At 43.7% G+C, this 26463-nt stretch overlaps 1 protein-coding gene across 5 annotated transcripts in view; it reads right to left on the bottom strand.

The window, feature by feature from the left end:
• LOC102443365 (ubiquitin-associated and SH3 domain-containing protein B) overlaps positions 1–26463 on the bottom strand; it is a 120138-nt gene that overhangs the window by 49036 nt on the left and 44639 nt on the right. The window lies entirely within an intron of this gene.

A 26463-nucleotide genomic window follows, 5' to 3' on the forward strand; every position in this document is an offset into this window, starting at 1 on the left:
GAGCATAAGCTTTCGTGGGCAAAGCTTATGCTTCAACACTTCGGTTAGTCTATAAGGTGCCACAGGACTCCTCGCCGCTTTTGCAGATTCTCTGATACGTGATATTTAATGTTGCACTTGATGCCCCGGCTCCTGGAGGCACATGATTATGTGGGGGTCTCAGCACTCATTTTAAGCAAAAGGAAGTTTCTAGTGCTCACAGTTGCACAGAAAGTTTGAAAAAGTGACCTGAGCACACCCCAAAGGCTTGAAATAGGAGTCCAACAGAGAGAACCCCAAACTTAAAAACAACGCATAAGAGTTTGTAGCCAAGTTTGTGACTTTCTGAGATCTGACTCGTGATTCTGGAACATGTGGGGTTGGCAACATGGCATTTACATATTGCATCACTGCAAGAATATCCAGCTTAGGAGGTGTGTTCTCTCTTTGAGCTTTCATTGTGAAAGGACTGCAGTATTTTATTTATAAAAACGGGGAATATGGTTTCCCTCTGCTTACAAAAATAACTTCCTATTCCCTGTGCAACCTCTTAGCTGCCCATAGTGCATTTCACTTGTCAAATCAGCACCATTACCTAAATGTGAAGATTCTGCATGGAATCTGGATCTATTCTAAATGCACCTTATGACAGGCTTAATCAAATTAAAAGTTGCTCGATCAGTTCACACAAGACACCAATATCTGTTTTCTTTCACTTAGCGGGCTGCATAATAGATGGAACACCTTTATTTCAGATCTATCGCTACCAGGATTTTAAAATGATCTATTTGTTGGCCTTTTGATCAGCATGAAAATCAAAGTGGATGGATATGAAAGTCGGGGTGCCTCAGGCAGCTTTAAGAACAGTGAAAAACAACCACCACCAGGGGGCACAAAGCAAATATTTTCAGCCTGGAAAAACTATGGAAAAACTGCTAAATGTGTGCAACTCTTGTTAAACTGATCATGTTCCTGTTCTGATATTTCTCTATTAAGAGCATAACTATTCCCTGTTATTCTAACAAAGATTGAATAAAAATGCACCAAAGTGTTCTGTTGAGCAGTCAGGACAATACAGGAGGAAATCAATACACGGCAATTTAATGTTGGATAGCGCCTATTTATATAATGCACTGAAAAGCAGTTATCCCTGGAATGGTCAATTAGGCTCTGGAATTCAATTACTACGGTAAGAGGTCAAGAACTCATTAGGATTTTAAAAGGAAATAGATGTGTATATGGATATAATTGTGTATGCTACAACTTGAAGAACTCTGGAAAGGACAGAAATCTCATGTTTCTCACAATTGGGGGTCAGGATGAAACTTCCCTGGGGAGCAGGCTATCTAGTAATCCCCTACTGCAGGGTGGCACCCAGTGTTGGAGACAGGATACTGGACCTAGTTAGGCACATACAGCTCTCTCCTAAGAATAAAAGGGACTCCAAGAGAGTCTACATCAGTGGTGGGCAACCTGCCCACGGGCTGCATGGTCCATCGGGGCTCTGTGTGTGGCCCATGACACATGTTGTTTATGTTGCTCATGCACAGGGTTTCCAGATCCCTTTGGTTTCCATCCGCACAGGTTTTTTTCCTACCGGTGTTACTAAAGTGGCACACCATTCAAGCCAGGGCACGTGAAGTGAGGTCCATGCTAACTGCACACAACACTGACTGGCTACATCTACACTGGCATGATTTTCCGGAAATGCTTTTAACGGAAAAGTTTTCCGTTAAAAGCATTTTCGGAAAAGCACATCTAGATTGGCAGGACGCTTTTCTGGAAAAGCACTTTTTCTGGAAAAGCGTCTGTGGTCAATCTAGACGCGCTTTTCCGCAAAAAAGTCCCGATCGTCATTTTCGCGATCGGGGCTTTTTTGCGGAAAACTCTACTGTGCTGTCTACACTGGCCCTTTTCTGGAACAGTTTTCCGGAAAAAGACTTTTGCCCGAACAGGAGCAGCATAGTTTTTCCGGAAAAGCAAAGATGATTTTACATTAGATTGTCAGTGCTTTTCCGGAAATTCAAGCGGCCAGTGTAGACAGCTGGCAAGTTTTTCCGGAAAAGCGGCTGATTTTCCGGAAGAACTGGCCAGTGTAGACACAGCCACTGTGAGAGCCATGCGCTCCCTCTGCATCCCATCGAAGTGCTGCTATAGTTCAGTCGGCACCCCTCCCCTCCCAAATTCTAGGTATGCAACAGCTGTTAGCAAAACTACTCTATCCTGGGAGTCCGTCTTAGTTAGGATAATCTATAAAGATGAAGAAGGGTCACTCATGCAGCCCACTAACTAGCCTAGCTTGCCCATTGCTGGTCTGCATCCTTGAAACTCAGGGCTCTGAAGCCTTGAATAATCAATCATGTACGCACAGTGGCATCTTTCCCAGGATCGAGCAGCAGAAGCATTCAGCTACATGTACAGTTTCTGTGAGGGTAATGATTCTGCTTGTTGCCCTTCTTTCCTCAAGGAACATGGAGCTGGAACCAACATAGGTAGTGGCTGGTTTTATATCCCAGTTGTTAAACGGGTCTAGACAGCTGCCTTCATATTGTTCTATGGATGGCATAAGCTGTCTCAGAACTCTATGCAATAAAAATTTGCCTCACAACAGGAAAAACTCTATTCAGTTTCTTAGCTGGCCTCCAATGGTACCCTCAAACTTAAGTGCTATGTTATGGTTTATTGTAAAGTGAAGGCTTCCTGACATCTGTAAGCTGACTGGCGACAGTTCATGTAAGCTAGGAGATAAGTGTATCCTCTGGGGTTGGAGGACATGAGTGCAAAGGGCCTGAGGCTGGCAGTTCTGGGTTCATGGCTCTGGAAGGGAATTAATTGAATGTGTACAGCAGGAGAATGGGGTCAGTGCTATCGGGCATTTCATTTGTAGTTCTGCTAATGGCTCACTGTGCATATCTGCCATGCCTCAGTTTCCCTGTCTATCCCTCGTTAGTGTTTTTGAACGCACTCTGATATCCGCTCAGGAATAGCGCAGCTCAAGCACCAAGCATTACTAATACATGGGTACAGCCATGCATGAATGAGAGGGTATGTCTACACTGCAACGTTATTTTGAAATATCTTATTTCGAAATAGTTAATTTGAAATAAGTTATTTCGAAATAGCGCATCCACACTGAGTGGACGCTGAATCGCATTTAAGGCTGGCTGGAACCAGGTCTGGCAGGGCATCAGGTCAGGAGTTACTTAGCCTCAGGCAGCAGCCACACAATCTGAGGCCTCTGCTTAAAGGTACCCCCACTGGACAGCCAGTTCTCAGCTTTCTCTGCTTGCTTGCCTACCTCGATGAGGGACAACAAAGCATTTTGTCTCTATGTGCTCTGGTTGCCTTCACTCGGGACACCACAGCACTCTGCAATATGGAGCCAGAGCTGCCCCTGGACACAGAAAGTAGGAATAAGAAATCCTCCGGAAAAGGGCTTATTCTCCGGAGAATCGTGTCTAGACTGGTGCTTTTCTCCAGCTTATCCCCAAGCCGGAAAAAAGCGGCAGCCATGTAAATGCAAATGCCGCGGGGGATATTTAAATCCCCCGCGGATTTGCAATTCCGACTGGTCTAATCTGCATCCCTTTTCCGGAAAAGGGGTGCAGCGTAGACACAGCCTTATAGTTTCATTAACTTCAGTGGAGCTTTGTCAATTTACACCAGCTACATTTCTGACCCTAGAATTTCATTAGCTCAGCTTCTTCTACTCACTTATAGTCAAATGGCCTCAGAACAACAAAACAACTCTCCTTCCCCCTCCCTTTCCTTCCTTGTTTATAGTAGTGACTCTCAGACCAGGTGTCAATGTACCCATGGAGGGATGCAGAGGACTTCCAGAGGGTACATCAACTCATCTAGATATTTGCCTCGTTTTACAACAGGCTACATAAAACACACAAGCAGAGTCAGTACAAACTAAAAAATCCATATAGACAATGACTTGTTTACGCTGCTCTATATACAATATAAGTGAGACATTCCAATTGATTTATTTTATAATTTTATGGCAAAAACAAGGAAGTCGGCCATTCATGAGTAATAATGGGCTGCGACACTTTAGTATTTTTATGTCTGATTTTGGAAGCAAGCAGTTTTTAAGGGAGGTAAAATTTGGGATGCACATGACAAATCAGACTTTTAAAGAGGTATCTGGGAAGATTAAGAACCACCGATACTTATGGTGAATCTAATGCTATTCGTTCTGTTGTATGCATAGCAGCAAATCTCCATTGACATTAAAAATGTACTTCCTGCAAAGCCCTACTTGCTTTGAAAGGAGCCGTTTCTCCAACGCATAGTGCAAGTTAACAGCCTGGATCATGCCTCTGATTAACTTTCTCCAGACCCCAGAACAGATCATCTGAGGCACCATGCATGGCATAGCAGGACATAGGGTGCTGCCACCCAGCTCCCCTCCCCCACTCTCTTCACGAAGCTGTGAATGTTTTCTTGGAATGAGTGGCACAATAAAGCTCTGTTAGAATAGACAGTAGCTCTTTCTCTGCTGCCTTTTGTATTCAAGGGATCCAGAAGGCCGGAAGAAAAATGTTAGTCTGGGCCAAACACACCCTTGTTCTTGAGCAATTTCAGAAGGTAAATTATTTTTTCCCTCCCTACCCCTCTGGTTCTGTAAGGCACCACTCCCCTTCCCCCTCCTCCGCCCTGCACACACACACACACAGCTCCACCCCCACAGCCCAGTTTAATTTTCGGTGCAAGAAAGGAAACAGTGTGAGGCATGTTTCTGTCACAGCATTAGAGACAGAGAAACTTTTTCTTTTCATAGTGCTAGGGAAAGGTAACCAGGCCTCAGCCTGAAGCCCTTTGTGTTGCCACAAAACAGCGGCTGCAAAGAATTTTCCCCAAACGCCCTGTTCCTTAGCCATCCACTCGGACACAGAAGAGACACTCCTCGGGGCTTGGTCTCTGCAGCCCTGTTAGCATGCAGGCTCACTGGCTGCTGACAGTTAGGTATGTACATTTATATGCAGTCACCTACATAAATGACCTGATTTTTACATCTGCTGACCACCTGCATTGGGAACCAGTGAACGATATTCATATTCTCTGAAAATCAATTAAATCCACAGTCAGGTCACCTCATTAGGTGCTTAGCTATAGGCACATGAGGTTGACATTTGTGGTCTGATGTGGAGGCTGGTTGCAATTGGGGTTTTTTTGTGAAATGGTTTTTACAGACCGAGCCCCTAGACCGAGCCTAGCTTCATTCTGACTCGTCACCCAACAGCCATGAGATGAAAATTACAGGTTGTTAATAACGCCTCAGGCTGGAGACCTACAGGTGGAGAGGCTTCACAGAGCATTACAATTCCTTGAGCCTTGTGGTTTTTAACAAACTTAGCACAAGGAGTCACTTCATCCACCATCCCATGCAGCCAGCTCTGTGGTGAAATAAGGACACGTGGACACAACAACACAGTACAAGGGTTTACAGCAGTAAGTGATGAGGATGCTACATCCAAATGAAATGACAGAAGGCACTGAGAATGGGCAAGGTGGAATTTGTTAACTTCTAACCTCTCTTCTGCAAATGCCATGAGCTTCTCACCCATCACAAATCTTTGGGCTCACCAATCATCCACATACCCATTAAAACCTCACCAAGCAAGCAATTTGATATCAAGTCAAAATCACGAGGCAAACAACACTTAAAATGTTCCTAGTAAGTCTCCCAGCCAAGTCTCAACCCTGAGCTTGCAGGGCCACAGTATAAATGGTATCCCTGCACAGGGACAGCTGAAAAACACCTCAGCAGTTAATAAGTTACAGCACACACTACCCATTAAAGCCCACAGCTGTTTAATGGAAAAGTATATAGCCCTGAATACTACACAACTTAACTCATTACTGTAAAAGGATTTGGGTTTCCGGTAATTTTCATGGCAGAGAAAACAGTAACGGGGGAATGTCAATTCAGCTTGGAAATACATGTCAATAAACATAAAGCATAATGGCCAAAGCCCATTTACTTCAGGGAAATGACTGTAAGGGAATGATGCATTAACCATAAAGAGAAACTTCTGTCTCAGTAACAGCACATAGAAATCTTTTCTCCTCTCGATAATTGCTCTGCTTTCTTATGGGAGCCCGGTTTAAAAGAGAGCCTGCATTTGCTATCAATGGGGCAGCAGCTTGCGGAGTAACAAATTAGCAGCTAACATGTACTTATGGAAATGGACCTTTCATCTTCAGAATGAAATTGCACAATGGAAAAGGGAAAAGGAGAAGCTGCTATTTTTGGAACAGCAATGTGTCTTTCTCTATGGAGAAGAACTTCTGCCTGCTTTGCATTTTATAGAACAATACAAGTGACTGTTGTCCTAAGCACCATATGCAAAACTTGGGGTGGGGCCAGGATGCTCAAATCCAGAGGAAGGAGAATGTTGTGGTTAAGGTATTCAACTGGAATGCAGAACTGTGCTCAGTTTCTTGCACTGCCGCAGACATCTTTTGTGACAAGCCATTTAATCTGTGTGTCTCTGTTCCCCATCTGTGAAATGGGGATAATAATCACTCCTATGTCCCACTCTTGGTCTGCCTTGCCTGTATAGGGGATCTGTCCTTCAAAGTGCCAGCCCTGCTCCAGAAAAAGACTTAAAAACATGCTCAAATGTACTGACTTCATAATAATTTTTCAGTTCATTTATTTAGATAAATACCTCCTCTTCTCCACTCCACTCCAGCCTTTTAGGCACTGCAGAGCAATGGAGACTTCCTGTTTTAATATCACCTGCTGAAACTCCCTCCTCCCCCACCCTTTAAAATACATAGAGCTTAGAAAACAGATTTAGAATCTACAGTTCCAGAAATTGTATAGCTTATCCAAAACTGATATTTAAGATATAATCAAACTGTCCCCCTAGAAGCTATATAGACCCACATGAATATTCCCATATATGTCCACTCAGAGCCATCCTTGCACATATGCAGAATTCACAGTTGCATAGGGCACTTGAAAATTTGGAGCACCACTGGGTTTTAATGCCCACCCCTGGCCTCTTCCTTCAGTGGCTCCAGGAGTGGCCCGTGAGTATAGGCCGACTCGGCCGTCACCTAGGGCTGAGTATAGGCCATTGACCGCCATGCAGGCTCGGGCCTCCACTGAGTGGCTCTGCCTCCTCCCTAGAGGATCTAGTTAATTTAAAAGTGAAAGAGCCTGCTAGAGCTATTAGCCGAACATCAGACCTGGGAAAGAGCCATTAAAATGATAATGAAGCAATTTAACAGGCATTTACCAACCCCAGGTACATACTGTCAGTTTCTGAATTTGTGTCAGTCAACAGGACCTTAGTTTAACATTTGTTGCTAAAGATTATAAAATCACACCTCTTAAAAAAAACCTTTGTTCCTTCTCTCCCACCCCCCCAGATGCCATCAGTGCAATAGTACCATGCAAAGTCCCAGAAATCACTCTTCTTCGAAAACTGTAATATGAGCAGAGGGCCATTCCTCCCCCCCCCCCCCCAGTGACACTTTGTGCTGCATGTTTGTCAAAAGCAACATGGTCCACCCTGTGTGTCTGCACAATATGCTACCAATATTCTCTATTTCTGAGCCAGCTACCATGAAGCCATCAGCCCACGCAAACACTGAGGGATTTGTGAATGAGCACAAGCATGAGAGACACTATGGGAAGAAAAACTACTTCTCCTATTTTTAAGATGTGCCTCATGCCTCTATGAATTTCTTATCGGTGAACACAGCTCCTACGAGGGAAGAATTCATCATTTTAAGTAGCCCCTAAATCTCAGGTTCATAAAATATTTAGCTGCATAAATAAGGATTCGTTGGAAACTGCATTAAACATGATGGAAAAATCTGGCTCTCTTCAACATTAGATTTGGTTTGAAGCTGCCCGACATAGCGGGGTAAGAATTATAGAGTCATAATATATGCTAAATGGGTCTGTGTAAAAGAAGAGTGCTAGGAAGCATAGTGTTTTTGTTACGATAAAATATTTTTTATTTTTGCTGTTTAAATATATCTCTATATTTAAAGTTTAACTTTCCAGCTTGATGTGCTATATGGCAAAAGAATTGAAAATACAATGCTGCTGGCTCAGGGGACTTATAACAGGATACAGACCTTTTCGACATTAAGCTCAGCAGCAGAACAGGTTGGAATGTATACGGTCTCCTCCCTAGTGGCTTCTCCCCCTACAGCCATAACCACCTACTACTGCTGAAAGAAAATGGCAGGATGCCTTTAGTGTAAGTGGCAGAGGTCTTAGCTTTGGTGAGTAAGGAAGGCCATTATGTTTCCTTGGCAACAATTAAATTGCCAGATTTGGGCTTTACTTCTGTTTTCAAATTGTCCTTCAAGTTTTTTTTTAAATGACTATTCATTTTTCAGAATTGATCGCCTCATCGTTTTCACCAGCAGCGGCGGGGAAATGGCCACCTAATCATTGCATTCAAGAGAGACTTGAACATTCCAGAAAAACTGTACAAACAGAATATCTGTCCCTGATACTTTCAGGCCATCTTATTTCTTGATTATTTGATGGGTGGCTGGGGAAATGTTAAAATTCATGAATAATTTATCAACCTAGGTTTTTTTTACAGACATACTTGGGCATGATGGGTTTTTGCAAACAGTTTGAAGAGGCTGATCCTTTGAGTATTCAGAATTTGCTCTGTGTGGCTGGTCACCAAAATCACGTGATGTTGTTTCTGTTGCCTGTTTAGATTACCTAATCTCTATAGATAGTCTCAATGCACACAGAAATCACTAAGGCTTCAGTTTCTATTGGGTGCTGGAGAAAGGAATAAGCTTTTCCTCTTTTGCATACATTTTAAGAACTAAACTACATAGGTGTTATTGCAGGCAAGTGATTCCCATGCTATAACACTGTTTTAGCCAAACAAGTACATTTCAGTCCCTTTAGGGGGCTTTGTGTCCATTCCTTAAATACTATCTTAGCTTTTTCTGCTGTTATACTTTTCACACAAAATGCGAGACCCACACTCCTCCCTAGCGTTTGGCCAAATGATAGCATTCACAAGGCAGGGGTGTATTTTCTGCTGCTAAATCACAAGACCTGTTTAAAATACACACATGCAATTTGGGAAAATTTCTCTAATTTAGGACAACAAATACCCCAAAGGGGACACAGCTAGGCAAAGGTCTGCCCTCTCTGAAATACAGAAACTTTCAAATGAGCAGTATTGCAGAGTGGCTGCACAAGCTGGAGAGAGACGGCAAGATTGTATCCCTTAGGTCAAATAAATATTTATAGAAAGTTCATGAACACAGTAAGATTCAGGGTTTCCCCCCCTTCCGTTTCCCTGAGCAGCCAGCGTCTGCCTCTCAGGACACATTAATACCAAAGCCAATTAATAGAAAATAGAGGGAAGTAGGAAACCTAACCAGAAATAGGACTGGAAAACATGCTGATCAGATGGTGAATTTTTAGTTGCTGTAATTAATGATGTTTTCTGGAGGGGGCAGTCCAGCTGCCCAAAATGTAATTCTGCCATGTGACTATATTTTTAAGTGCAGAAGAATTGGGGACTGTGTGTGCGTGCGTGCTCTCTCTCTCTCTCTCTCTCTCTCTCTCTCATATTACATAACCTCTTGGAAGCAGAAGATTCATATGTGCTGCTGGAATTTTTTCCTTCCTTAACACATGTGCATGCACCAAGATGTCCCCTCAGTTCTTTGCTTTGCCAGCTTGCTAAATCAAGCCAAGAAAGAGGGAAGTACAATTTAAAAAAAAGTATACTGGATCATTAGAGGAAACTAGGACAGGTTAGACCTCTCTGCTCAGGCACCCTTGGGGCCTGACCGGTCCCGAATGAAGGCATTTGCCAGACTAAAGGAGGTCCCTTGCTACTAGATCCCCTGACCACCTTCCCTCCCCGCTGCTGGCCCTAGACGCCCTTGTGCCCCCTGGGCTGCTGTGGCCCCGGCAGCCCTGACTGCCCCAGGCCCCGCTACAAGAGCTGCTGCAGCTGTTGCATCTCCAGCTCTGACTGTAGCATCTCTTGCCCCAGTCTCGCTGCTGTGACTGCCGCAACTGCCAAATCCCTGGCCCCTGCCGCACTACAGGGGCTCCAGCGCTGATCCCAGCTCCAGCCCTGCCGGGCTCCGAGCCACCAGCCCTCCTGCCCCTGGGGCTCCCAGCCAGGACTCCCTGGCCCAGGAACACTCGTGGTCTTGCTGCACCTTGGATGTTGCCAAATGAGAGAGTCCTGGTTTGGGGAGGTCCAACCTGTAGTTATTTGATGTTTTTAAAGAGATACACATTCTTTTTTCTCTCTCCTGTAAATGACAGTATGGACTTACGGGTAAGTAGTGGCTTGGACCTCAGAGAATTTGGATTCAGTTCCCAGCTCTAGCACACACTCCTTGCATGACCTTGGGCAAGTTATTTAGAGCCAATTTCTCCACTGTTGTACAATGGCAGAGTTCCATCAAAATCCTGTGTATTCTGTTCCTTTTAGTGCCTCTAAAATGGAGGAAACAGCATTTCCTTTTTCCCAGTCTAGTGAGACTACACAGCCTCTGAAAATAACATGACTCCAGGTGTTGGGGTTTTCAGAAACACCCCACATACCAAGACTCATGATGAAATTGTGTAAGTTGGTGACACTTTGGCTAGTTGAAGCTGAACTGCAAAAGCTTCAATATTTGGGTTCAGACAGACACTGAGAAAAGGAATACTGGATATATCAATAGTTTACAATTGCTAAAACAAAAGGAGAAACTATGTAGCACTTTAAAGACTAACAAGATGGTTTAATAGGTGATGAGCTTTCGTGGGCCAGACCCTAAGGAAGTGGGTCTGGCCCACGAAAGCTCATCGCCTATTAAACCATCTTGTTAGTCTTTAAAGTACTACATTGTTTTTCCTTTTGTTTTAGCAAGATCAAACTAACTCAGCTTCCTCTCTATTACAATTGCTAGATGACATTAAATAGAGAAATTAGGTAATGTTGACCTCTGCAAACTCATTTACAGGAATCTGAATTTTAGTAAGATTCATCAAACTGTTACATTTGTTAGTACACATGCTTTCAGGTGTACACGTTGTAATAAGAGAGTGAATCCAATGTTATACCTCTGTGGCAAAGGGGTAGTTAGAATTAGAACTCATTGTACTAAAGATATTGTATTTGATATAACAGAGCCTTTAAATATCATCCAATATTTTGCACAGCAGCCAAGACTTGAGCTATGTTTTTTTTCTTAACAGCGTGAGAGAGCAAGTCTTTTTCACAAATACTAATAATACATTTTTAGCTAATCAGGAAGACAACGTCTTTGTAAGGAGCGAACTTAGAGGTCGAAATATGCTCAAATATACCATCTGGAGTGACCGTGATAGCCAGAAAAGGAAGCAGTTGTCATATTGATTATAAGTTCCTTTCCAGGGTTTGAAAACAAATGTGATGCTTCTCTCTTACTTTTGTGTTCCCCATACAGAAGTGACCTGGAATGGAACAGAGATTTGCACCATCTCTGTCTCTCATAGTAAGGGCCTTTTACTATGCAGGATTCCACTATAGAGCAGGATTCCACTATAGGAGGTTTTTTGACAGGTCATGGATCTCTTATGAAGCTTTACAGAGCAAGTAAATGGACTTGCTGCCTGTGGCAGCTGCTACTTAACATGCTAACCATCATTATGTCTTGGTTATTTTGCACTCTAGTCTGTCTGTCTGTCTGCATTCATCTACAGTTTCCCGTTTTATAGGTGGGCTGTCAGCTCTTGGGGCCAGAGATCATCATTGCATTAGGTGTGTGTATCGTGCGCTTGCTCACTCGCTGATCAGGGCCAGGAGACGCTGCTATAACAGAAATAAGAAGTATGTAACCATCTCCATTTTTCAAATTGAGGAGGGGGTGGTGTTCCCTCTATTTTTTTCATCCATGGGCGGAATACATTTTGTTATGCGCACCAAGGCATAAAGAGATGTGCACCACCAGTAGAAACACATGCCAGCTGTGAGCATTCTGCTAATCAGGAGGGCAACACCTGAATCTCTCCTGGGTGGCTGCCCAAGTGCCCTGCTTACAGGGAACACTGGGAAAGAGTGGCGGGAGGGGGAAGGAAGTATGACACAGAAAGGCAGTGACTTATCCAGAATCTCACAGTGAGTCCTCGAAGAGCGAGGGAGGGAGGTCTCCTGACACCTGGCTCCGGGCTCCACCGAGAACCTAGAGAGGAGCAGACTTTGCTAAACACATTCTGACAGACTAACATCTCTCTCGGAGAGAACCAAGAGAAAGAGACACTTTTCCCCCCTCTGTGGCCATTTCCTAGAGTAGCCCCACGTTTCTCTTTCTGAATGGAGTTTTTGTATCACAGAGGGGGAAGAGAAAAAATGCAACAAGTAGCATTTTAAAGTGTCGGTGTTAACATTTTCCAGTATTTCAAGGTTTCAAAACAGGAAGTTTGGGGGCGGTATAGTTGCTCAATTTGTCAGACAGATGCTGTTCTATGAAGTCGGTTGCACAGAGCTTCACCAGGAACTGCAAGTTTAAAAGCTGCCACCTTAGTAATTTCCTGGGGTGAATTCTCAGTGTGATGCAAGGAGATTTTTGTGTGCAAGTCCCATCAGCAGCATTGGGAGACACTGTGGTTTAACTCCCCCTAACCCAGCCTAGCATGTGTCATGATGAGAAATACTTCATTCCACAAAGGCTAACAAATGAGCTATGGGGAGGTCTTCCCAGCTCAACAGAAATCAATAGAGAGAAGAGATCAGTATCAATGTGAATAGCTAGAGGCTGAAAATAAAGGGTCAGTCTTAACTCTGACATTGGCTATGAACCCTGTGACAGAAGGTTCTGATCCAGATCCAAACTGCCACTGAGACTGGATTCAGGGGGTCTGAATCCAGGACTTTGTGTCAAGCCCATATCAAGTGAAAATGTTTAAATATTTGCCCCATCGTTGCAGAAACAAAACAAATGCCAAACTTGCCAGGAAGTTAGCAAATCATACAAGCTGCAAACGATAAAGAATGGAGGATCTGTATAAAGGAAGAATGGACAGAATTGGGCCTCCCTAGCCATTGATGAATCTATTTTCCATGAACTAATCCAGTTCTTTTTTGAACCCACATTCACTGTACTTCTTGTGCATGTAAACCCCCCCTCAACTGACTTGTGTAGGAGTGCAAAGAATCTACACCAGTGTTTCTTAAACTGTGTTCCGTGGCTCACGGTGCCATGAGGCAGTCGGACGTGTGCTGTGGAGCACAACAGAATTCAAAATGGCTGCAAAAAGGGACAGGCGACTTTTTCCCCCTCAATAACTCCACCCCCAACACTTTTTCCTCCTGACCTTTTTTTTTTTTTTTTGCTCAACCAAAAATCCTCGGTGCTTCTCATAAAAAAAAATATTGTTTGGTTCCTCAGCCTTAAAATGTTTAAGAAACACTAAACTACACACACGCAAATCAAGTCCTTAGTTTGTGGTTCTAATCCCATTTCTTGTGGAAGCATTTGTTTACTATGAGGGTTATAGTACGAAAGGTCTGGCAACACTGCTGAAAAGGCAAACCCACAAGATGGAAAATGGGAAGTGGATGCCCCAAAAGGAGGCTAACCACAAGCTCCCAGCTAAAATGACACACACAGTGCAATGAGAAGGAAGTCTGAGAAATTAAGGAAGGTGGAAGGAAGTATGGGATATTAATATAGTTGATTTAGATGCCAACACAGAAACTTTGCTTTGGAGATCTCCATTCAGGAACTTTTTTCATTTGTTTTAAAATGCTATCTCATTGGGTTGGGATCTAGTGGGGATTTGTAGTGCAAGCTAAGTAGATTCAACCCAGCACAATGCTTGAAAGGGAGACCTCTAAGGCAAACATAGAGTGCTTGAGTGACTCAGAGTATGAGAGACACTTCCCACTGAGTCAGTGCTGAATCGATGCCACGGCATAATGCTGGCAACAGGGTGCATTTTACTATTAGAATGTGCCTCCTTTGTCTGAGAGATCAAACTGCTGTCTCCACCTCTCATTTTTTACATATGCACCCTTAAAAAGTTAACGATCACATTGAAATTTCCGTAAGACTAAGACAGTAAGTTCCATCTGTAGATTTAAATGGACATGGTAGAGAGGACAACTTCTCTTCAGATGTTATGTACCTTGAGAGGAAGGATAGCTCAGTGGTTTGAGCATTGGCCTACTAAACCCAAGATTATAAATTCAATCTTCGGGAGGGGGGGCATTTAAGGATCCAGGATAAATCTGTCAGAGATGGTAGTTGGTCTGGGCAGGGGACTAGACTTGATGACCTCTCAAGGTTGCTGCCAGCTCTATGAGTTAGGTATATCTCCATAATTAAATTAAACCTTGGCTTGACTCAAGATGTTGAAAAGGTACCAGTAAAACACAGATGTATCAAAACATTTTGGTTAAGACTCCCCATTGGCTTAACTCCACTCCCTTTGAATACCAGCAGAAGTAGATTTATGTAACACTGAGTCCTTTTTAAAAACCCACCCTTTGACTTTACAATAAATATGGAAGACCCAGACTGTAGCCATGTTTTGCCTCTTTTCCCTTCCACACCATCAGCCTTAAAATCATTTGGTAGTAGAGTCTATAGAACAGTAAAATGATTTTGCCGTTGTATATTGGCAAACTGGAAGTTTTAAATTGTGTGCCAAATTCTAATCTCAGTGTCAGTGGTGTAAATTTGGAGGGTGTCTGCTGAGTTCAATGAAGTTATTTCAGATTTACACCTTGAAATATCTGAAGTCTCAGAGGGGTAGCCATGTTAGTCTATAACTTTAAAAAACAATGAGGGGTCCTGTAGCACCTTAGGGTATGTCTACACTGCAACACTATTTTGAAATAACTTAGTCTGTGTTTACACAGCAGGCAGTGATTTTGAAATAGCGTCAAAATTCTGTCAAGCTGGAGGGCTTCTTACTCTGACTCCTATAACCCCCACTGTATGAGGAATAAGGGAAGTTGGAAGAAGAGTGCTCTATTTCAAAATAAGGGCTGTGTAGACTTATTAATTAGCTATTTCAAATTAAAATATGCAATTGACATAGCTCAATTTGCATAGCATATTTTGAGTTAAGCCCTACAGTGTAGATACACCCTTAAAGACTAACAAATATAGATAGATAGTATCATGAGCTTTCGTGGGCAAAACCCAGTTCCTCAGATAAGCAGAGTAGAGAGCAATGAAGTCTAACTATGGAAGAGTTCAGAGGGGTAGCCAAGTGAATCTATAACTGGAAAAATTTAAAAAACAACCAATAGTCTAGCAGCACCTTAAGGACTAACAAAGCATGTAGATGGCATCATGAGCTTCCGTGGGTTATCTGAAGAAGTGGGTTGTGCCCACGAAAGCTCATGATACCATCTACATGTTTTGTTAGTCTTCAAAAGTGCTGCTAGACTACTGGTTGTTTTTTAAGTTTTTCCAACTATAGAAGGGGCTGGACCAAGGCAAATGGGGGAGAGGGGATATATAATCTATATGAAGTGTAAAAAAGGACCACGAAATAAAGAACGGTATGAGGAGCAATACTGAGAAATGCTAAGCTAAAGAAGAATCCCAAAGCAGAGCGAGAAACTTTTCACAAATGCAGTGAACATTTCTCTTCAAATACTTTTCTGGATTTATCAAAGCCAGAACTGAAGTAGGACAAGACCTTGTTAAGACTTACAAGCAGCATTGTAGCCAGACAGGAACCCCCTTGTAACATCCATTTTTGCTTGCCTGGAGCATACAGGGCACACAGAGCAGAAGGCCCAGGCTGCTGTGACCGTGAATGGCTGTAAACAGAGATACGCCAATTGCTGACCAAGAGGCTGCCAAGGAGTGCCCTTGACTGAAACCCATATTGATACGAACACACATCCATCCGCGGGGGGAGGAATCTCTCGCCCAGTAAAAAAATGTCTAGTACTCACAATTTAGTTCTCTCTCTTGCAAGTGTAAATTAACTTGAAACTTGCTTGTAAGAACTGGCGCCACAAAACGGACCAGTACAATTCGGCATCTTAGATAAGAAAGAGAATACGGGCCCCCAGGGGTATAAAGATGGGTCCAGCAGCGCATTTTCTCTGAGTGTCAATCTACCATCTATCTGCTGGTCGGGTTTAGTGTTTGATCTCCCGAGGTTCCAAGGGGACGCCCACCTCGTATTCGTCTTTCCTAGGAATTGAGAGACCGGCCCTGGCCTGACACGCTGGAGTCGAGAGGCACAGAAAGGGGTAAAAATTGTACCTGGATGTGGTCCTTTGCTTAAGTATATATATACACATAGACTTAGAGCTCTTTAAAGAGTAAGCTGTCACTTGGTACCATTATTTCTATTTTCTATCTTTACCTTTTTCCTGTGATCATTTTTTAAGACCTATATATATATATTTGCTAGCATTTAAGAAATAGAGCAATAGCCATTGTAACCATATGATTTATAAGTCTTTTAATAAACCTGTAACTGTTTAAGCTTTAACCTGACTCCTTCAGTTGCTGTAACAGAACCAAGCACAATTTAAAAGAACTTCAGCTGGTCATAAAGGGACAGACATAGGGAGAGTTTGGGCGTTTGGATCTGTGTCACTCCCAGGTGACAAGATCCGTTGGGGCACCTTTCCAGCCTTTCCCAGGCTGCCCGCTGCGAAGGAACTTTGTGTTCTAGCAGTTAAAATCTAAGGTGTAATAAGCTCTTCCTATATAACGGGGCGTCTGTTGGCCTGCTGGCCACCCTCTGCGATGGGACCCCGGTCCTAGCAGTAAAGACACGGACGTTAAACCTTTTCTCGGAAGCATACACACACACACTGCCCTGACCGTCGGCTGACAAGCATGCATAGTCTTTACTCATGGATGTGATCTCATTGACCTGAATCGGATGCAGGGCCACTGACAGACGGGGAAAATGTGACAGTTGCTCAGAAGCCCAGCGACTTAAAAGATCCCGGGGCTCTGGCTGCCACGGCTGCTGTAGTACTAGTGGCAGTCACAGCTCTGGCCCTTTAAATTGCTGCTGGAGTCCTCCAAGGCAGGGTCCAGGCGGAGCTGAGGGCTGGCTGCCTCTAGCCCTACCCCTTCCACCCAAGGCCACACAAATGCAGTCACCGAGTTGATCCAGCCACTCTGTGTTGCTCTCAGGATGCTTTGTATGTCAGATGCTGTTCAGCAGCATGGTAGCTTTCACTCCAGCAAGGCTGGCGTGAGGGCAATAACGTGAGGTAACTTTTGCAGGTTAGAGAAGCTCTGTAAGTGCCCAGTATCTCTGACTGAGAGTGATGGGAGCTACTGAGTACCAGGCCTGCTGATGAGACGGGTGGGAGGGAGAAGGAAAGGAGGCCACCGCCCTGCGGCATGACAATTCAAAAGGGCCCGGGGCTGCCAGCAGCAGCTGTAGTGCCCAGAGCCCCAGGACCTTAAAATTGCTGGTGGAACACCTTGCAACATGCTCCGACGATGGAGCAAAGAGCTGCTGATAAGGCCCTGATCCTTCTGGGAGCAGAGCCACACCTCCCCCCCCCCCCAAACACACCCTTTTCCCAGAGGCCTGGGCACCCCTGCTGAACACTACTGAAAATCTAGTCACTTCACTGAGGTGCCTACATGGAAGCAAAGCTCTTTTGAAAACTTGGCTCTGGAGGCGCTCGGACATCAGTAGTCCCATGTTGCATTTAGGGTTGTCTTTCACATTTGGAACCAAAATGAGCTCAGATTGTGCAAGTCCCAGAAGCTAGCTCTGTTCTTTGTTCTTCCCTCTCCCCCCGGCTAACATCATGGTGCTCTGATCGTCTGGGAGACCACAAGTCTGAGGGAGCAGAGGAGTGAGAGGAAATCTGTGTTCTATTTCCAGCTCCAACTGCCTTGTCCAAGTCACTCCTGCGCACACTCACCTATCCCTAAAAGAATAAGAATATCTCTTGGCCATATCTTGGTGCTCTTATATAAGCTGTTCTATTGATGTCTGTGGGGCTTCTCCAGTTAGTAAAGGTGGGGGGATTGAGGCCTTACCTTTGTAAAGTTTTTTGACTACCAAGATGCTCAGATGAGAGGTGTTATCTAAGTGTGAAGTATTAGTACCCTTATTTTAGTCTCATGCAAAGCACTGAGGGCACAGTACTTTGCATCATAGGGTATGTCTACACTACAGAGTTAATTGGAAATAACAGACGTTATTTCGAATTAACTGTAATAGCTGTCTACACATACAAACCGCCATTTCAAAATACATTCAAAACAGGGGAGCCCTTATTTCGAATTAGGTAAACCTCATTGTACGAGGACTAACACCTAATTCGAAATAGCTAATTCGAAATAAGTGGTGTGTAGACATTTATTTCGAATTAGGGGGCCTCCAGCCCATCCCAGTTCCCCCTGGTGGCCACTCTGGGCCAAACCAGAAAAACTCCTCTCCTCTCCCCCAGCCCCGGGCCCTTAAAGGGGTAGACTCTGGCCAGACGGTCTAGATGCATTATTTCGAATTAGCTTATTTCGAATTAACTAATTTGAAATTAGTTCATTCGAAATAGCGCTGTAGTGTAGACATACCCATATTAACTAAGCCACCAAAGATGGACAGTAAGCACCCCCATAAAGCATCTCTCTGGGAGAACATCACACCTCGAAGGCCGCTTAGCACCTCACCCCACGAGAAGGGTTGCATATGAAGTCAAGTTTGGGGTGAGAGACTCACTCAAAGGTCTTGCCATCTTCATCTCTTCAGTCACGCTAGCATATTCTGGTTGCCATAGCATAGTTCTTCCCCCGCTCTGGAGTAGAAGCAACTGTCGTGGGAGAGTGTTTCTAAAATAATGTGTGATTTTACAACTGATCCAGGTCTAGCTATTTTGCATGAATGTTCAATAGCCTGCCAGCTTTCTAAGAAATGCAAAATATTCCTTGCCTGAAAACGAAATGCTAGCAGTGTCACTACGTCACAATTCTACCTGGGGGCACTGCACTTTGCATCCTACTAACCAGGCAACCAATGACTTATAATGCCCCTTTCTTGCAGGCCGGCTTGCCATCTACCATGGTTGCACCTAAACACCTTGCTCTTTAGATGGTGGTTGATGGCATGTAGGCCACTTCAGAGTTTGTCACTACGGGTATGTCTACACTACAGAGTTTTTCTGAAAAAACTTCACTTACGTCCACACTGAAATCACATCTTTCAGAAAAAAATCAAAAGTACAGAGGGTTTTTTCCGACATTGGTAAACCTCTTTCTACAAGGAAGAAGCCTTTTTCTGAAAGAGCTCTTTTGCAAAAAGGCATGTGTGGACAGGGAAAAGGGAGTTCTTTTGAAAGAAGAGGAAAGAGGTAAAAGCACAGGTGCCCTAGTGGCCACTCCATCCATAGTATTCAGAGCTGAAATGCGAGAGAGTATCCATTCAGTGTGGACACTACCTTTCAAAAAAGCAGATCGCTTTTTCAATGGGCTTTTGCTGTGTGGACGCTCTCTTTTGGAAGAAGTTTTTCTGGAAGATCTCTTCTTCCGAAAGAAGCTTTCAGTCTAGACATAGCCTACCTGTAGCCTTAGGAAGTTCTGCACAACAGCAGTGGTACTCAACCAAAGCATAGTGAAGCTTCACAAAACACCACTTGCTACGCTGATGGCTCTTGCACATAACCATGAGCCTAAAACAGATAGGCATCTAGTAAAGGCCTGACATGCTCTCAACACAGAGGGGCTGTGTCTACACTGGCAAGTTATTTCGGAAAATCAGCCGCTTTTCCGGAAAAATTTGCCAGCTGTCTACACTGGCCGCTTGAATTTCCGCAAAAGCACTGACGATCTAATGTAAAATCATCAGTGCTTTTCTGGAAAAACTATGCTGCTCCTGTTCGGGCAAAAGTCTTTTTCCGGAAAACTGTTCCGGAAAAGGGCCAGTGTAGACAGCACAGTAGTGTTTTCCGCAAAAAAGCCCCGATTGCGAAAATGACGATTGGGGCTTTTTTGCGGAAAAGCGTGTCTAGATTGGCCACGGATGCTTTTCCGGAAAAAGTGCTTTTCCGGAAAAGCATACTGCCAATTTAGATGCGCTTTTCCGAAAATGCTTTTAATGGAAAACTTTTCCATTAAAAGCATTTCCGGAAAATCATGCCAGTGTAGATACGTAGCCAGGGAGAAAAAGAACTGGCTCTTAAACTCTCCTGGTTTTGAGAGGCTGCTTTACTATGCATGATGCTATGACTGAGTGTCTAGACTGATGCTGGCTTCCTTTGCAATAACTATTGAGGAGGTGTTTTAAGATAGCTAAGGCAGAAGAGACAAAATCTATTAAAATACAAAGCCTTTGCCATAGCATTCTAAGGAGTTAACCTTAAATAAATGTTAAATAAATCATGCATACTAAATGTGCCTATAATGAAGGGACAGTCCCCTATGTGGGTTTTTTTTAAAAGCAAAATTTTAAAGTAAAATCAACCCCATCCTTCCAAGAAGCACTGTCTGATGCATTTCTTTGGAATTGAAAGGTGCATGCTGTTTACAGTTTGGAGACCAGTGCTGCTGCACCATTGCCAATCCAAAGTATTAAAAAATCATAAGTCAGTTCCCACCAACATGGTGAATTGGCTTAAAGAGCTTGAGATTTTAAAAAAAATACAGGTGTGTTCTTTTTATTTGCTGTCTGTTTTTTCAGCTCTTCAGGTGCCTTTGTGTCCCACTTTCAAGACTTTCTCTGCAATGAGAGCTAAAAACCTACTTTTGTGTTTTCATGATCTACATTTAAAGTTTTACTTGGCATAGGTTTGTGAGTTAGGGATGTGATTTTTTTTTATTTTACAGATATATTTATGTCAGTAAAAGCCCTAGTTAGAAAAATTGCAGGAATATTAGCATAAAAGTGCACAAACTGTACCAATATATGCACTATGCATCACCAGTGGCAGTAAATTCTTCAGCTCTGCAGCTTCTTCCATCTAAAAGGAGTTCTGCATCCTTGGTGTGCTCTCATTTCAAATCACATCTTTCTCCTCTTTCCTAAGCCATTTTGTTTCTTCTTCTGTTTAGAATTCAACTCTCTCATTGCATCGTTTAACTCTGCAAAGCTCTTGGGCACCTATTTTCTATGCCAGATACAACTAAAACTGTCCGAAGTAATGTTGACAGCCAACGCATGGCGTTGCCAGGGCGTATACTGTTTGCGAGAGACAAAACAGAATGCTGCATTAGCTATTCCTTCTTAGCCCAGGCTTTGGGTATTTGTAAACAATGGACTTGACCCTGCACTAACTTCTGAGCAGACAATGGCATATGCACATTGCCCCCACCCCATAAGAAAAAGCAGCAAAAATAGTAAGCTGGTTTGCTGCACTGAATTGCTTAACTAGGGTGGGGTTTTTAGATGTGTTCCGCATTAGCCTGACTTTGCTCCCATTGGTTTTGATATGGGCCGAATTAGGCTGACCCCTGGACACTGGAAAATCCCACTCTACAATTGTTGTCCCTTGTTATATTCACTTTAAAAAGACAAAAGTGCAGTTTCCCCAGACGCTGTCGCTTGAGTTGTGTGTAATTAGGGAATCAAAGGCTGCCTTACAATGTTCCTCTAATCTTTTTCATCCACGTGCAGATTTTTTCCATCCATGTGCAGAATAAATTTTCAGCATGTACTGAGGCATGTGCAAATGTGCACTACCGATAGAAACAAAAACCTAGCTGTCGGCATTTTGGGTGCCATTTGAATCTCTTGAGCAGCTGCAGAAAGCACAGTTTACAGGGAACCGGCCTTATATCTTGGACTAACATTAAGCAATCCTGTCCCGAATTCTTCTTATCTCTGAGTATTGTGTGTCCCTGTAAAAGAGCATTGTATCCCTGACAATCTGATCAGATCTGTATGGGCAGACCCCTTCTAGGTAAGTGTTCATCCATATTGATAAGATTGCAGGGTCAAGGTTTTAATTTCCAAACAAGCCTAGCCAGGCAAGAGTTTGAAGCTTGGGAGCAAACACCTTAAGGGCCAAGGCTATCTGCCCTACAGCTCTTGGGGGTGGGGGAGGGAAGGAGAGAGAGCATGTTAGCGGAGTCACTGCTTTTCAGCAGGATCCTAGCACCAGAAGAAGCCTTGTTCCTGGCCCAAGCTATCAAGTGTGTTTAAAATAGGCCACTGAACAGTGGTGGAGACAAGCACACAGTGGTATCTTTGTCATCTTTTAGAGGTTTATTTTTCCCAGTTAAAGTGACATTACAACAGCACAGTGTGAAGAGCTGCTGGAGAAAGGTGTAATTTTGCTTTTGATTACACTGGTATAAATCCATAGTAATAGTTGGCATTGAGATAAACCCAAATTCCACCTGAATCATGGGAAGTAGAATATGTCTCAGAGGCCAGAAATTTTTAATACTTGTAATTAGCATGAAGCAGCAGGAAATAGGGAAGAAGGAGGAAAACCCATTCTGGCTTTCTTCCTTCCCACCATCAGATATTTCAGAAATGTTTCAAGCAGGTCTTTAGGCCATGTCTTCACTAAACAGAAGATCAATGATGCCGGGATGGATCTTCTGGAGTTCAATTTAGCAAGTCTAGGTAAGATTAAGTGACTCACCCAAGGTCACAGAGTGAATCAGTGGCAGAGTGGTGGAACAGTGAATTTTAACCTAGGGGTCTCTAGGAGTCAGGGCATAGGGGGAAGGAAAAATGGTGCTATGGCTCAGAAACTAGTTTGAGATTCAGAGATCTGTATTTATAGCCTGATCTGGCTCCCTTGGGAATCTTTTTGGCTGCCACAGATAAGTCACTTAATGACTTATATGACTGGGTTCTCAGTCTTTTGCTGGTACTTTCTATCCCTTAAATCCCATCCTTTGTCTTGTATATTTAGAGTATAATCTGTCCATGGCAGAGCTCATGGGCATCTGGTATGTAAGTCAGGGGAAAGTTCTTCCTTCCCAAACCACTAGGCATGGCCCCACCCACAATCTGCCCCCAGAACGCCTGCTGTAGGCATTCTCGGGAGGAGGGTATGTTCTAGGGCTGGCGAGGCAGGGCAGGGTTGGGCCAGGCCACACAGCGCGTGCCCTCCAACCTCCTCCGAGGCTGGGGAGATTGGGGCCATGTCTCCCCCTCTGCCTCCCTACCTCCCCAGGGCTGGAGAGGCCGTGCTGTGTAGAGCCCCCTCCTTCCTCTCCCAGTGCTCTGGGGCTGGAGAAGCTGGGGTGTCCTCCTCCGGAGCTGGGGCTATACCACACACCCTCTGCCCTCCCCCGGGCTGAGGACACTGGGGCCCCATAGGGGTGGGGCCTCAGAAGAAGGGGCAGGGCTGGAGGTGGGGCTAGGGACTTACCTCCCCCAGCAGTGCCTTCACCAACCACCCATGGCAGAGCTCCTCTTTTACTATGTGTTTGTACAGCACCCAGCACATGAAGGCCTTTTGTGAGCTGCACATAATGTGCTCTCCAAACTATCAACTGAGTTAGAAAGTTCTGGTAGTTAAAGCCAGGCAACACTCTTTTTCATGGGACTCATGATATCTTTATACTCTACTAGCTGCCCCTTTTAGAAAAGCCTGGTAAAGAAGACTTAATAGTAAATGATCACCTGTCTTTGGCTATGTGTTTTTTCAGAAGAGGCAATGCAAATGAAGTGCTGATTAGCATTTTGTCATGCTTCATTTCCACAACTTATTCTGATCTGGTTTTGCGCAAGAGGTTTTTGTGCAAAAACATGCAGTGTGGACATGTCCGTTTTGTGCAAAAAAACCCTTTTTGTGCAAGATCCTTATACCTCTCCGGGACACATTCATACTGCATGTTTTTGCACAAATGCCTCTTGTACAAAAACGGATCAGAATAGATTTTGCAAATGAAGTGCAACAAAATTCTAATCAGCGCTTCATTTGCATTGCCTCTTCCAAAAAAACACGTAGGCTGTGTCTAGACTGGCCAGTTTTTCCGGAAAATCAGCCACTTTTCCAGAAAAACTTGCCAGCTGTCTTCACTGGCCACTTGAATTTTCGCAAAAGCACTGACTTCCTACTGTAAGAAATCAGTGCTTTTTGCGGAAATACTATGCTGCTCCTGTTCGGGCAAAAATCCCTTTTGCGCAAAACTTTTGCGCAAATGGGCCAGTGTAGACAGCTGAGATTTGTTTTGTGCAAAAAAGGCCCGATCGCGAAAATGGCGAGCAAGGCTTTTTTGTGGAAAAGCACGTCTAGATTGGCCACGGACACTTTTCCGCAAAAAGTGCTTTTGCGGAAAAGCGTCCATGCCAATTTAGACGCTCTTTTCCGAAAATGCTTTTAACGGAAAACTTTTACGTTAAAAGTATTTCCGGAAAATCATGCCAGTCTAGATGTAGCCGTAGTGTAAACATAGCCTTTGGGGGCAAGGTATTTTTGTACTACCCTATAGAATTGAGTAGAAAATTATATCCCTGCTCTAAATTTCTGTACAATAATTCAAAAATAAATCAATAGGATCTTAGCCTTCATTAAATTATTTGGAAATTTAGAATTCTGTGTCTATAATACCCAATTCAGGCTTATAAGAATATTCTATAAAACGTAAGGATTTTTTTTCCAGTTTTGAAATGTGACTTTCATTTCTAGATCATTAACTTGCCAAGTCCCCTTAGATACATAGTCCAGTATCAATGAAAGGCACAGTTTTGTACAGCCAGCTGACCTGTGGACAGTAATTATTCCTTCTATGGTGTGCTGGAGCATATCTAAAGGATGACAGCCTCAAATAGCTCCTTGAAATAGACTTACTGTACCCATGTGCCTCAGAATATCTACATTGCTCCAAACTGGAAAAAGTTGCGTGCTATTGCTATGAGAGTGTGCCTTACAGTAAAAACTGTAAACCTAGTAATGTTTGAAGTGACACCATTAATAAGCACCTATCTGAACCAAAGTAGTTTTCTTTCACATAATGTGCTTCTGAAATATTCAACAACAATCTACTCTTCATGTTTATATAACTAAGCCAGGGGATAGTCACATTTCCTATTTTTATGTAATTGATTCATACCAGTGATGGCATCTTGGGGACCCAGTTAGATGGAATTTACTAGTGTAAACTTGATCTCACAACAGTTGCAATAAGGTGGAAAATACCTGTCATGTGAGCTCGCTCTCTCTCTCTCTCTCTCTCTCTCACACACACACACACACACAAATTCTCTATATACATATAGTATGTACATTCTATTTAGATTGATATAAACACCATACTCTTAATGATAAACCTAAAAATAAAGAATTATAACTTCTGTCTATGTAGGACCTACAAAAAGAAAACTTGTACTCTTGCGCTCCCTTTGCTGAATGTGCAATAGCATTTGAAACTATTCCCACTCATAGGCTGCTATGAAATATATGAATTTTAAGTTATTTGTATTATAATCCCTAAATCAGAGGTGGGCAATAATTTTTAATGGGGGGGGGCACTCCAAGATTTTGGTAAGTGGTCAAGGGCTGCACTTCTATGGAGGGGGTGCAAGGTCTACGACAGAGGATGGAGTATAGAAGGGAACTTGGGACAGAGGACTGGGATGCTGAGGGGACTGAGAGATCTAAGAATTAGTTTGGATGAAGGAGGGGGTTATGATCTGGGGCTGGGACTTCGGGTGCAGGGTAGGGATGTCATTGACTAGTCACCTATCCAACAAGCATAAGCTTATCAGATAGTTGACTAGTCCCTTGACTAGTTGCTTCTCCCCTCCCCCCACTTGCTGTCTCTATCAGAGGCAGCTCTACTCTAGCAAAGGGAGGGAGGGAAAGGAGAGTGGGGAAGTGAGGAGGCTTAATTCACGGCCCCTGCCTTCAGCAAAATTTCTCAGCTCCTATTGGCCGGAAACTGTCCAATGGGAGCTGAGGGATGGGGTCAGTGAAGGAAGCTTCCTCCTCCCAGCCCAGACTGCCTAGCACTTGGCAGCCCCACTGTTTAAAGGGGAGCAGCTGCTCTCTAGTGCGTGTGTCAGCGAGGCAGCCGCGGGTCAGATCCGGCCCACTAGCTGCCTCTTGCCCACCCCTGCCCTAAATTATATTGCTCCTTTTTAATGCATTATTTAGATTATATCCTCTTTCCTTTCAAGTGACATACTTAAAGAGGGCTTGATGGTTTGGAGACTATTCTGATTACTCTCCTGTTTATTGTCAGCAATGTTTGCATGACTGCAGGATCTTTGTTGCTCAGAAATTCACTTACACATGAAATCTCCTGAATTCCCCTTGCATATCTTTTCCTCTCCCTGTGACATCATGGATTCCTGTTTGCCAGATCTCAATAAGAGCGAGAGAAAGAGAGGCGATGGCAGGGGACAGTTGGTAGTTATTCTGTGCTTGAGCGCCTCAGCTTCAACAAAAGGAACCTACGCACAATTCAGGGAGAGAGAGGTGCAAAGACTACTCCGGGGAGGTTGTGTTGCCTAATAGATAGTACACTGGCATAGGTTCTCTATCCAGCTATTCTGCTGGAGGACTTTGGGCTACTCATTTCCCTTCTTTGTTCCTTAAATTTTCCTATCTGTAAAACAGGCATAATGATATT

The sequence above is a fragment of the Pelodiscus sinensis genome, chromosome 26 (genome assembly GCF_049634645.1).
Source record: "Pelodiscus sinensis isolate JC-2024 chromosome 26, ASM4963464v1, whole genome shotgun sequence".
Classification (NCBI taxonomy): Eukaryota; Metazoa; Chordata; order Testudines; family Trionychidae; genus Pelodiscus; species Pelodiscus sinensis.